At 34.2% G+C, this 14277-nt stretch overlaps 1 protein-coding gene across 1 annotated transcript in view; it reads right to left on the bottom strand.

Moving 5' to 3' along the window:
• Nucleotides 1-14277, bottom strand: part of LOC138705821 (nose resistant to fluoxetine protein 6-like) — a 358549-nt gene that overhangs the window by 187931 nt on the left and 156341 nt on the right. The window lies entirely within an intron of this gene.

The raw sequence follows: 14277 nt of genomic DNA, 5'->3' as shown, positions 1-14277 counted from the left end.
CGGGCTGAAAGGCCTCTAGTATTGAAAAGGAGTACATCCTATTATATGACCTGTTAAGTGGGCCTAATGAACACTGACGGTCTGAACATATTACTGTACATAATAGTAATAATAATGATAATATTATTATTATTATTATTATTATTAATATTATTACTATTATTACTAACATTAAAGTCCAGGATAACAGAGAAAGTATGGAATTGAACGGGTTACATCAGCTCCTTGTTTATGCCGATGACGTAACTACAGAGTGTTTCAAAAATACGGGGCATAATTTCAGGTATGTATTTCCCACATGTAGACAATCAAAATAGTTCATTACAACATGTGTCCGGAAATGCTTCATTTCCGAGTTATGGCCTTCACAACATTGAAATTCACCGGAACGTTTTTCTTTCCGCAGGTCTTTGTCATTACAGAAGATGTTCAAAATGTCCACCTCCTGCTTGAATACAGACCTCACATCGATGTCTCATTGACCTGCGAACACGATCCCAAACTCCAGGAGTATTGCGTATGTCCTCAGAACATGCCACAATTCGATTCCGAAGGGATTCCAAATCAGGCACCGGAGACGAATAAACCAATGATTTTAAATGGCCCCACAAGTAGAAATCGAGAGGGTTCAGATCAGGTGAGCGTCGAGGCCAAGCAATTGGGCCACCTCTACCTATCCATCGATCAGGAAACCTTCGATCCAAGTACCGGCGAGCCGTACGACTGAAGTGTGCAGGAGCGCCATCATGCAAGAAGTGAATGTGTTGACGATTGATCAGTGGAGTGTCTTCTAAAACATGAGGTATGGTGTTTTCCAGGAAGTTTGTGTACGCCTGCCCCGTAAGTCTGTTTACAAGTACATGGGGTCCAACTAATCGATCACCAATGATACCGGCCCACATGTTGAGGGAGAACCGCATCTGGTGATGAGATGGAACAGTTGCACGTGGGTTTTCATACGCCCATACATGCTGATTGTGGAAATTTGTTATGCCATCTCGTGTGAACTGTGCTTCATCTGTAAATAATACTAAGGCAGGAAAGTTCGGATTTACACCACACTGCTGCAAGAACCACTGACAGAACCTAACTCGTGCAGGATAATCTGCTGGTGACAGGGCCTGTACACGTTGCAAATGATAAGGATACAATTGATACTCTTTCAACAGTCTCCAGACAGTCATATGAGGAACATTGACTTACAACGCTACTCTTCGTGTGCTGATAGAAGGAGTCATGTTCACAGCCTCCAGAATCTCCTCCTGTACTTCTGGAGTTGTAGATCTTGGTCGTCCCCTTCCCAAACCAGGAGAGTTAAATTTTCCATACTCTCACAGACGGTAATGGAGACGTACAAATGTCTTCCGATCTGGACATTGTCGCTGTGGGTACCTCTCCTGGTACAAACGACGAGCCAGCGCAACATTGCCGTCCGCCTTACTGTACATGAAGTGTATCTCTGCCAGCTCTTGATTTGAATACATGTCGCACAGTCTAACGCCTACACAACACTGAATGTAACCTTCGCCTCGGAATGAACTGTCAGAGTGCCCTCTTAATGTCTCCTTTGACGGCAACGACCTGCGGAAAGAAAAACGTTCCGGTGAATTTCAATGTTGTGAAGGCCATAACTCGGAAATAAAGCATTTCCGGACACATGTTGTAATGAACTATTTTGATTGTCTACATGTGGGAAATACATATCTGAAATTATGCCCCGTATTTTTGAAACACCTGTATATCAGGAGAAAATCCACAAAAAAATTAGGGAAAACATGGGAATTTTACTTGAAGCAAGTAAAGAGATAGGTGTGAAAGTAAATCCCGAAAAGACAAAGTATATGATTATGTCTCGTGACAAGAATATTGTACGAAATGGAAATATAAAAGTTGGAAATTTATCCTTTGAAGAGCTGGAAAAATTCAAATATCTTGGAGCAACAGTAACAAATATAAATGACACTCGGGAGAAATTAAACGCAGAATAAATATGGGAAACGCGTTTTATTATTCGGCTGAGAAGCTTTTATCATCCAGTCTGCTCTCAGAGAAGCTGAAAGTTAGAATTTATAAAACAATTATATTACCGATTCTTCTATATGGTTATGAAGCTTGGACTCTCACTTTGAGAGAGGAACAGATGTTAAGGGTGTTTGAGAATAAGGTGCTTAGGAAAATATTTGGGGCTAAGAGGGATGAAGTTACAGGAGAGTGGAGAAAGTTACATAACGCAGAACTGCACGCATTGTATTCTTCACCTGACATAATTACGAACATTAAATCCAGACGTTTGAGATAGGCAGGGCATGTAGCAAGTATGGGCAAATCCAGAAATGCATATAGAGTGTCAATTGAGAGGTCGGAGGAAATAAGACCTTTGGGGAGGCCGAGACGTAAATGGGAGGATAATATTGAAATGTATTTGAGGGAGGTGGGATATGATTATAGAGACTGGATTAACCTTGCTCAGAATATGGACCGATGGCGGGTTTATTTGAGGGCTGCAATGAACCTCCGGGTTCCTTAAAAGCCATAAGTATTGTTATTATTATTATTATTATTATTATTATTATTATTATTATTATCATCATCATCATCATCATATTAGTGTTTGGTTAAGCTTAATATTAAAATATGTTAAAAAAGGAAGTGCATTATATTTTTCTTCTATTTGTGTTTATGTGATTTGTGTTACTTCAACAGTCACCATCTTATTTTTATTTATTTCTACGAATTATGTTACCTAATTACTTTAATTTATCAATAATATTACTCTTCACCAAAGAGAACATGGTTGTATTGAAGGCTAGTAATGTCATAAAATAAATAAACATTATGTTCTTCAGTTTAAGATTCCACGTTTTATTGATTATTTTATCCACTTTCCGTAATAGTAAATAATTCTGTGTGTTATTTTTAAGTGTTTTAGGCAGCGCTTCATGGAGCCCGTTTCTTTCTAACTTATCTTCTTTGTTACTTAGCTGCAGCGTTTAACATTTATCTCACATGTTAATTTATTAACTGTTAGTATTACAAATTATTTTAATTTTAGTTCGTCTGTCATATATAACAACACTGAAAGTTAAATAGACCTTTCATACAAAATAACTCCGCAAATAGTTGTAATCACGCAAATGAAATTTGCAAGCGCCATTTTGCAATGAAGAGAAGCACTTTTTTCTCGTCAATTGGCAAAGCGAAAGCGCTTTACTACAACGCTTTTAAAATACGCTTTGTTTCACTTTCAAAGTACTTTCTAAAATCGATTCAATCTATCTTAATTTTAAATCTGCCGCCACAAATTTGTACTCGGTTTAACCGAGTAATGACGTCACAGTAACTGCTCCGAACCGAACTGCTCCGTCCCCAGCCCTACTATGGTGATTGCTTTGCTGATTGTTATGCAGTTGTTTTCTGCTTGTGATGTAATTAGAAAGATGCAATTATTACAATCAAAGTAGTAAATACAATAATTATAAAAATGAGTGATTATATATATATATATATATATATATATATATATATATATATATCTCCAAATGTTGTAATTTCCATTTTAAATAATAATGTTGTGAATATTTATAATACATAAAAATATATCTTCATTACACAGCTTTTAACACTATATTACTTCGGAATATATATTATATGTATATCTTTCGCGTGTTAAATATTACAGTACCTGTTAACTAGTTTCAGCCTGTTATGGGCCATCTTCAGAACTGGCTGGTGCTGGTCTTGGCGCCTTTTGTTTGTGTAGTGTAATGTGAAGTCAAAGAGTGTGTGTGTTTGAAATTGAGTTCTGTGTTGAGAATTTCATTTGGGTGTGTTTTTGTGTGTCTATATATTTCGTATTGTTCTAGTGTGTTTAGTTTCTGGCTTTTTGGTTGAATATGTAGAATTTCCATATTTGTGTTTATGTCTCTGAAGGTGTGGTTAGCATTTATGGTGTGTTCTGCATATGTCGAAGTGTTTTGTAGTTTTGTTATGGCTGTGATGTGTTCTTTGTAACGTGTTTGAAATTATCTGCCTGTGTCCTATGTAGACGTTGTTGCAGGTGTTGCATTTGAGTTTGTATATACGCCTGTGTGGTTGTATTTGTTTGTTTGTGTGTGGAAGACTAACTTTCTTGGTGTCATGTTCGATAAAAGTGTCTTAGTTATCATTTCACGTGGATGACCTTTATAATGCTTTAAAATCAATATGGGGGGCAAAGGCGTATTGGGATTTCCCGGTCTCTGATCGGGTCAAAAACCCTAATTGAACTAATGTTTAACCCTTGTGATGAATTTCGTTGAAATCCAGAGGGCCCAATTAGTCAAATCCACTCTCCCCACCTCCACGCTGAGGTCTCCTGGGATCTTTTAAGATGCGAAAGAGAGAGTGGTGAGCGGAAAGCAATGGGAAGCTACCGCATTTATATATCCCAAAGAAGATATGATAAAAAAATGGCATGATGACTCTTTCTTCGGTAAAAGATTCCGGACGTAAACTATCCTCCCGTTCGGATGTCCGGGAGGGATATGTCCTTCTCTTGAAGGACATATCATGACGTAACCCGACGGACAGAAGAAAAGAAGATTGACGACTGCAACGTGGGATATGAAGACTCCACTTCTACCAGGTAAGTTGGAAAACTTGAAGGAGAGGAATCAGAATGGATGTTATGGGAATGTCAGAAGTGAGGCGGGAAAATAGTGGTGAGTTGACGAGTGATCAATAGGGATCGGAATTTGATGAAATATCATATTTTTCTTAGAATGACAGACACTTTAGGATACAATATAAACTCGTTTACTTCAACACGAATCAATATAGCATACTTTTATTTTGCATTTATTTCCATTTTTTGGTCTTTTATTGTTTACTGGTCATTTTTTAGGAGATGTTCTACTTTTTGTTGCATTATTGCCCATTTATTCTCTTGAACGGACTTTTTCTACGGTGTTATTGTAGTCTACGTTCGAGAACCCATTGCAGATTTCATCATGCAGGAATTTTCCTTATGATTGTATCAACTTTAATTCCTCATCACTATGTAACATGCTTGCCCCAATTCAACGCAACAGTACAAATACTGCAGCCGCAGTCCTCGTAGTCAGTTAGCATATTGTTTCTTACAAGTGAAAACAATATTATCTGAGAAAGTACTGCAGTTTTTCAAGCTTACTGGCTAACCCTCAAATTAAGGGATGTCTGTCATATGCCAATGGTAACTTTTCAATTTTGGCAACAACAATAACATGGCTAGAGAAAAAAGATGAGAGCATTCATTCGGCTGTCAAAAATATTAAAGATTTCGAAGAACATTTGCAACAATGAGTAGGAAAAATTGGAACAATCAGTTAGAGAAAAAAATGAGAAAAAAATTTTTGAAGCAACACTGAGTACCAGTAAAAGTCTAAAGTCGAGAAAGATCTGCAAGGTGAAAACACTGACTTCAGTGTCTTTATTAAGATTTTTCACCAGCGAACCTTGATCACTTCAAGTATGTACCCATGACGTCAGTTGAAGTATACAATATACAGTAATGTCTTTCAAGTCAACCGACGATCCTTCAAACCCGAGATCCTACGAATCATTGTTATTATTATTAAAATCTTGGTCATTTTCTGAAATTTTTATGTGATATTTTCACAAATTTAAAACCATTTTATAAGTCATTTTCCTATGATGTTTAGGTGATCAACTTCCGAGTTATAATTATAAATAATTGTAAAAAATATACTCTTCACCACAATGCACTGATTTGTAAATCAATTAAATAAACATTTGTGATTTTTACAGGCTTGGCCATTGGCTACAGGTGGATTTTAAAATATCCTAGCTGATCAGATTAGTTTACGATCGAAATACAGTAACGTTAAAATTATGTGTCAGAGAACATTTTTTTCATAACTTTTTTTTGTTTGAAGAAGACAAACTATCTCCCAAGTAATGATTTGTTTTTTTATGACATGTTGAGCCACGTCAAGCCTAATAATAACTGATAGGATTTGGACAGTAATAATTATTCCACTTTCTGTTACACAAATTGAAACATCAGTCCCATAACTCTGTAAAACTCTATTTTCGAGTTATTCAGGAAATAAAAATCACTGCTATCAGGGTCGAATCCGCTCTTCTCTGCATGACTTGCAGAATCTGAATCACCTGAGCTATCAGACTAGACTGAAGACTTCACTTCTGCACGGCATGTCAGTATCATCACCAAGGTCCAAATATATATAGACGACCCAGTTCAAAAGAAAAATGTCTCAAATTTTAAAGCTTCATGTTGCTGTGAAAAATCCAATTAACACCTTATAACTATTTGAAACTTATAGGCCTAGAATAGCTATATGAAACATCATTTAAAAATTCTGGAGTAATTTCAACGATTCTTTAGTTTCTCACAGCAACATAAAGCTTTAAAATGTAGTTTTCTCAAAACTTAAAATTTCAGTTGTTTCCTTTTGATATATACCAATTATAAAATCCATTTTTTCATATCATTTCAAGTGCGTTTCAGAACGGATTATTACAGCACTCGAAATAGAACGAATTTCAATAATTTCCTTAGCGATAGCTTGTGTATCTATGCTCTATGTCTATGAGCAAGAGCAGTTTCTTGTATCTGGAACTTCGAATATTCAAGAGGCCATTAATTTTTAGTAGGTTATTTTACGACGCTTTATCAACATCTTAGGTCATTTAGCGTTTGAATGAGATGAAGGTGATAATGTCGGTGAAATGAGTCCGGGGACCAACACCGATAGTTATCCAGCATTTGCTCATATTGAGTTGAGGGAAAACCCTGGAAAAAACCTCAACCAGGTTACTTGCCCCGACCCGGAATCGAACCCGGGCCACCTGGTTTCGCAGCCAGACGCACACTCCACAGGTGTGGAGAATTACTTTTTTTTTTCTGTTACAGTACATAATCATGGAGAATATTCAAGGAGTTCATTACTTTTTTTCTTATAGTGTACAGAATCACGACTTCCTAAAAATGAGGCTGGACGATATACCTAACCTGACAATACCGCAACAGCTGCGTTTCGATGGATAGTCAGCTGTCATGGGGCCAGTTAACAGATATGTTAGGAATTACCGATTAGAAAATAAGTTTTATTTCAATTAGAATCGTAAATAAATATTTCAGTTTTACTCTCAAAATGTTACGATAGTTAAGGTTCGAGTTCATAATCGGTAAAAATGAGCCTAGGACCTAGGGACTTTAATAAATGTTGTTATATAAATCCGTGGCACTACAGCCCGTGAAGGGCCAAGACCGACCAGCCGGCTGCTGGCCTCACGTCCACATGCCGGAGCAGAGGTGGATGATCATCCAACCAGAATGGAGGTATCGTGTGGTTAGCACGATGATTCCCCCAGCCGTTATAGCTGGTTTGCGAAACCAGATTTTCGCTACCTATCGTAGCTTCCCAAGTGTATCACGATGCTGGGTGGGCACCGGTCCCATACACTGCTGAAATTTCATAAGAAAATTTCTTCCCCCATGAGAACTCGAACCAGCGCGCATTCCATAACGCGCGTCCTAGGCAGGATGCCTTAGACCACGACGTCACGGCGATGGACAAATTTTGTTATATAACCTCATGTAAACCCTCGTTTCCAACCTTGAGTATTTAAACAATCTAGCTATATATTATAGACCGTTTAGTCTTCGTATGCAATACGAAGAAAAAAATATATTATATACATACAATACGAGGTCTAAATAATGTCAATTTAGATTGAATTCAAGGCGATAATAATTATACTGTAGGGGAAAGCACTCTAAGAGTACGCACATAAATTAATTTGCTTGCCAACATTAAAGTTGAGCTATAAAGTAAAACTTTTTATGTCATTGAAGTTATTGAACATTGTTTATTTAAACATAAGACACAAATCAGTTACACAAGAAATTATAGATGAGTATTGACCCTTTAATCAAAATCTGGGCATTGCGCACTCTTGTAGGAACAAGCATCTATGAGTGCGCATACAGTCCTTCAAGATTACGCGCTAACATATGTCACAGATAAATACACCAGTCCCCTCATAGCACCTCATGCCACCACTCTTTGCAGTTTTCACATTGCACCCAGTCTTCTGTCAACGGTTCCTGATATTTTTTACCACAACCTGGACAGAAAATATTGCAATTTTCTTTGGATGTTGTGGGAGTTTCTGGGTCAATCCTCAGTTGCTTTTTCTCCTTTGATCAAATGGAATTCTGATCAGTTCCTTCGGTTTATTTTCTCCCTGATGTCTCCAGAGCATTCTTGTATGGAGATGAAGTCATTATTTCTGATTTCTTTCCCGTCCTCTTCCTTTTTGATTGGAGGTTTCCTGAAGGTAGACGAAGCAGAGTGGACGGCGAGCAAACTTGTCCATTCAGATTATTTTCATCTTCAGGACGAAAGATGGAATTTGTTTGAAATGTATCTTGACGGACTTGTTGAGATTCCTCTACATCAGGATTTAACTGAATTTTCTGTTGAGGCTTCCTCTCTTCAGTTTCTTGATTGGGTTCTGGTCTAGATGTCACGGTAGACGATAGGAAATCTTCCTCCGTTAATATTAATTGTGGGTTAAAAGGGAAGATTCCTGTGGCACGGAATGAATTCTTCGCCTTTTCCAGAGTAGCTACCCTTTCATATGCTCTACAGAACAGAGAAGACACTTCCCCGTGAGTTATCACACGTCCTGGATTGCTAACCATAAATTTATCACATTCTGTAGAATAGGCAGATTTAAGGGGCACAAAGAAGCTTTTATCAAGGTGGATCATGTGGCTCGCATTTGGGGCAGAGTAAGAAGTGTGATTAAGTGTTCTCTGCAGTATAATATTGCTTCCGAGCTGCAATGCGAAGTGTGGTTATCCAGGATTAGAAGAGCTGGATCAACCTTGGTTGGCTTTACAAATTTTGTGAATCCAGAATCCGAAATTAGGTGCAAGGTGCCTTCAGGAGCATCTCTGTACAATTCAGGATTGAGTCTCTTCCTCGGAAAAAGAATAGCTGGAGGAATATAGACGCCTGTTGGAGACAGACAACACACAATTGAAACATCTGTCCTCTCTCAGCTGATGCAACCTTCCCTAAACGACGTTTCCTAACACACGATGTTTATTTTACAAAACTGTAAATATATTAAAGTATATCTACTTAGTAGAAAATTTTATATAAATATTAACCTTTATAAACATCAACAAGAAACACTAACATTTCTAGAAGAAGTTTAAACTGCTTTATTTTATCCGACAATGCTAGAAATGTTAGTGTTCTCCAAGAGTACGCACGCACTCTTGAGGGATCCAGCTGTGCGCCCTTTTTGAGGCCTGGTTGTACTGACAAAAAATTACAATAGATGGAAGTAGCATGCAGTAACTGATTTCCAGCTTTGTGCGAACTTACAGGTTATGGAAGAACGTTTTCCATGCGCACATTGTAAAACCTATTTCAAAATTATTTCTGAGAAAGAAACTAATTTCAAAATACACAAAATTACAAGATTAGTATAAAAAATTGCAACTTACCTATAACTAATATAATCTTCAGCAATAAAAAGTGACTTTTATATCAGAACATCGCTTATGAAGGTACCCTCTTACAAGTTGCACTTCAGGTCGTTGCAATGCAGCCAACATAGAAAAATAAAGCTGCGTACTCTTGTAGGACTGCGCGCTCTTTGGATAACTACCCCTATGTATCGTGGTTCTGCAGTTTATAATAAATTGATAGAAAAGTTTGAAACATTTGAGGCCTTCAAGGCAAGAGTGTATAGATAAGTTTGACTGATGAAGGATTCTTTTAACTTCATGAAGTTTTAAATATATTGATATTAATATGTACCCACCCTCATTTAATAACAGTCCGATTTATTAAAAATATACTACTACTAGCACATAGTCTACTGCTGTGGACTAACAGTTCGCATGACTGATCGTGAAACGAGCGGGCCAGAGTTCAAAACCTGGTTGGGACAAGTTGTTTGATAAGGTTTTCTCCGCGGTTTTCCCTCAGCCCATAGAAAGCAAATGCTGGGTCTCTTTCGTGCTTCTTCCTGGACAACTCATTTAGCTGGCATCATCATCTTCATTTCATTCAGACGCTAGATAATATTAGCAGTTGATAAAGTGCAGATCAACGTGCAGTGAGTGGAAAGAAAGAAAGAAAGAAAGAAAGAAAGAAAGAAAGAAAGAAAGAAAGAAAGAAAAATACGAACATTTATACCGGTAACAATTTTATTGGAAAGTAGCCGTACCCGTGCGCTCCGCTGCACCAGTTAGAAATAAATATAAAGTAATTACATAATTAAAATAGGACGTTTGATCCAGGGAACATTCGTGTTTGATAGAAGGATAGATCGTTTAATATGTTACTTAATTTAAATTGTATTTAAATATATAAAATACGATCATTTTGGTCCAGAAAGCACTCATTTGGTGCAATGACAATTCCTTTGACATGTTTCTTAATTGTTATTACATCCAACCATAGTTTAATGAACATTGACATCATTTAGATTTAATGTGTATACTTTATTTTACTTGCTATATGTTTCCATTGAATTAAGGTAATAACTTAATTTTAACGCTTGTTTTCTACGTATTCAGTAAATGGCGCTTGGCCCACTAGGGTTCTGAACCCTTCCAATAACTTAAATTATATTATATTATATTATATTATATTATATTATATTATATTATATTATATTATATTATATTATATTATATTATATTATATTATATTATATTATATTATATTACATTATATTACATTACATTACATTACATTACATTACATTATATTATATTATATTATATTATATTATATTATATTATATTATATTATATTATATTATATTATATTATATTATATTATATTATATTATATTATATTATATCATCTAGAGAAACTACACTTTCCAGTGGTGAAATAATAATTAATTATACAAATTGGTTAATTTAGCTTCCGATATTACTTCATACAAACACAGAAACATTCTCTGTAGGCTATCATTCATAACTTTCGATTGTTGTTGTCCAAGGCCCCTTATAGATCAAGTCATTTGTTTTTTATTTCGTAACTGCCGTAGATGGCAGTTATTTTAATTTTAAAACTCATTTATCTCATTAAATATCAGTTCTATCAAAATTTTTCAAAGAGTAAAACCTATCGCAAATGATTTTTAAAGAACCTTTTGTTATGTAACTTTTTCACAAAAATCAATAATACGCGAGATATTTCGATTTATTTAATTCAGGTCCCCTTATAACCCCCCTTTTAAATAATGTATTTTGAATGCCATATAGCCTAAAGTCTAAGTTACAACGAACTTAACTTATATTCCAATTTTCATCGAAATCCGTTCAGCCATTATCGCGTGAAAAGGTAACAAACATACAGACAGACAGACAGACATACAAACAAACAAAAATTTCAAAAAAGCTATTTTCGGTTTCAGGGTGGTTAATTATATATGTTAGGATCAATTATTTTTGGAAAATTGAAATTTGCCAGAAAATTTTCGGCTACAGATTTATTATTAGTATAGATTTATTTATTTATTTATTTATTTATTTATTTATTTATTTATTTATTTATTTATTTATTTATTTATTTATTTATTTATTTATTTATTTACTTATTTATTTATTTTTTATTTATCTACTAGCCGTACCCGTGCGCTCCGCTGCACCCGTTAGAAATTAATATAAAGTAATTACATAATTAAAATAGAACATTTGATCTAGGGAACATTCGTGTTTGATAGAAGGATAAATCGTTTAATATGTTACTTAATTTAAATTGTATTTAAAATATTAAAATGCGATCATTTTGATCCAGAGACCACTCATTTGGTGCAATGACAATTCCTTTAACATGTTTCTTAATTGTTATTACCAATTATTTTTGGAAAAGCGAAAATTAACAGAAAAATTTTGGCTACAGATTTATTATTATGTTTATATTATATTATATTATATTATATTATATTATATTATATTATATTATATTATATTATATTATATTATATTATATTATATTATATTATGTAAAAAGTGTGTTGATAACGGATGTACTGGAATTAGAAAGTTTTTAATTTGTTGTGGGAGCTCTTGAATCTCAGGAGGAACAACCTTTACAACAGCGCAACATAATCTGCTTGGCTCATTACCCAATTTTTTTGCATTGCATTTATTGCATATATATTATATGTATTTTAACACGATTCAAATGAGCATAGTTAAAATTTGAATTATAGAATAATGGATTGCTAAGCTAACGTACTATTACTGCATATTAAATCAATACACTCTCGTTTTTCGTTAATTCTCTCAGGTAAAAATGAATATGTTCATAAATATTATTTTAAGAAATACAGGAAATGAATATACAGAATAACCTATCAAGTTTTCTGTGCATAAGAAGCTATTTTAATCTTACCTGTCCTCAATTCACTCACAAGTTACTGTAATAACATTATAGCATTATGTCCATCCAGAGAAACTACACGTTCCAATGATGAAATAATAATTAATTATATAAATCGGTTAATTTAGCTTCCGATATTACTTCATACAAACACAGAAACATTGTCTGTAGGCTATGTTTCATAGCTTTCGATTGTTGTGTCCAAGGCCCCTTATAGACGAAGTCATTTTTTTTATTTCAATACACCGCCTTAGATGGCAATTATTTTAATTTTAAAACTCATTTATCTCATTAAATATCAGTCCTATCGAAGTTTTTCACGGAATAAACCTTATCGCAAATTATTTTTAAAGAAACTTTTGTTATGTAACATTTTTCACAAAAATCGATAATAAGCGAGATATTTCGATTTATTTAATTCAGGCCCCCTTATAAGCCCCCTTTTAAATAATGTATTTTGAATGCCATATAGCCTAAAATCTAAGTTACAACGAACTTAATTTATATTCCAATTTTCATCGAAATCCGTTCAGCCATTATCGCGTGAAAAGGTAACAAACATACAGACAGACAGACAGACAGACATACAAACAAAAATTTCAAAAAAGCTATTTTCGGTTTCAGGGTGGTTAATTATATATGTTAGGACCAATTATTTTTGGAAAATCGAAAATTGCCAGAAAAATTTCGGCTACAGATTTATTATTAGTATAGATTTATTTATTTATTTATTTATTTATTTATTTATTTATTTATTTATTTATTTATTTATTTATTTATTTATTTATTTATTTATTTATTTATTTATTTATTTTTTGTTTATTTAGTTGTCAATTGTTCACTTATTTAACTGTTCAAATATTAATTTATTTAATTATTAAATAAGTTCATTTATTCGATTATTAGATTTATTCCGTTATTCTGTTTATTCCATTTAATGCAGTTATTTATTTGTTTATTTGTTTATTTTTTAATTAATTTATTTATTTATGTATTTATATATTTTTGGTTATTTATTTAGTTGTCAATTGTTCACTTATTTAACTGTTCAATTATTCATTTAATTAATTACTAGCCGTACCCGTGCGCTCCGCTGCACCTGTTAGAAATAAATATAAAGTAATTACATAACTAAAACTTTCCCTAGTACAAACTCTAGTAATGCCGCACTTCGATTATTGTGACGTTTTGTTAAGTGATCTAAGTTCTGAATTGTCAGTCAAGTAACAGCGAGCTCAGAATATGTGCGTCAGATACGTATGCAACATCCGACGATATGACCACATATCACCGTCCTTCGCAAGTCTTTTGTGGCTCCGACTTAAAGAACGCAGAACTTTACACTCTTTGTCTTTACTCTTGCGAATTCTGCACACCTTAACACCAAATTACCTTTCGTCTCGTTTCTCTTATCTATACTCTAACCACGACGTAAATACCAGATCACTTATCTGTGGCACGCTAAGTATACTTCTTCATAGAACATCTTGTTATTCATCATCTTTTACAGTATCCATCTCGCGTCAATGGAATTCCTTGTCACAAAGTATTAGGGGCTGCAAGACAATACACACCTTTAAGAACAGCTTAAAAGATAACCTTATTAGCATTTCACTCCAATCATACTGATTTAAACTATCACTGACTACATTGTTACTTCTTTCTTTTAGACATCATCCTGACTGTGCTGTACTTTCAAAATTGTCTCATAATAATCTCTTTCTATTATCTAATATTATTTGAAATATATTAACAACATTCTATGTATTTTAGCTTAATTGTGCTACACAGTTTATTTCAGTGTTTAATTAATAGTTCATAGTATTTTGTTTTTTAATTCGTAAAT

Source organism: Periplaneta americana, chromosome 9 (genome assembly GCF_040183065.1).
Source record: "Periplaneta americana isolate PAMFEO1 chromosome 9, P.americana_PAMFEO1_priV1, whole genome shotgun sequence".
In the NCBI taxonomy this organism is placed as follows: Eukaryota; Metazoa; Arthropoda; class Insecta; order Blattodea; family Blattidae; genus Periplaneta; species Periplaneta americana.
The sequence above is the reverse complement of the archived record's forward strand: the minus strand, read 5'-3'. Positions and strand labels throughout refer to the sequence as shown.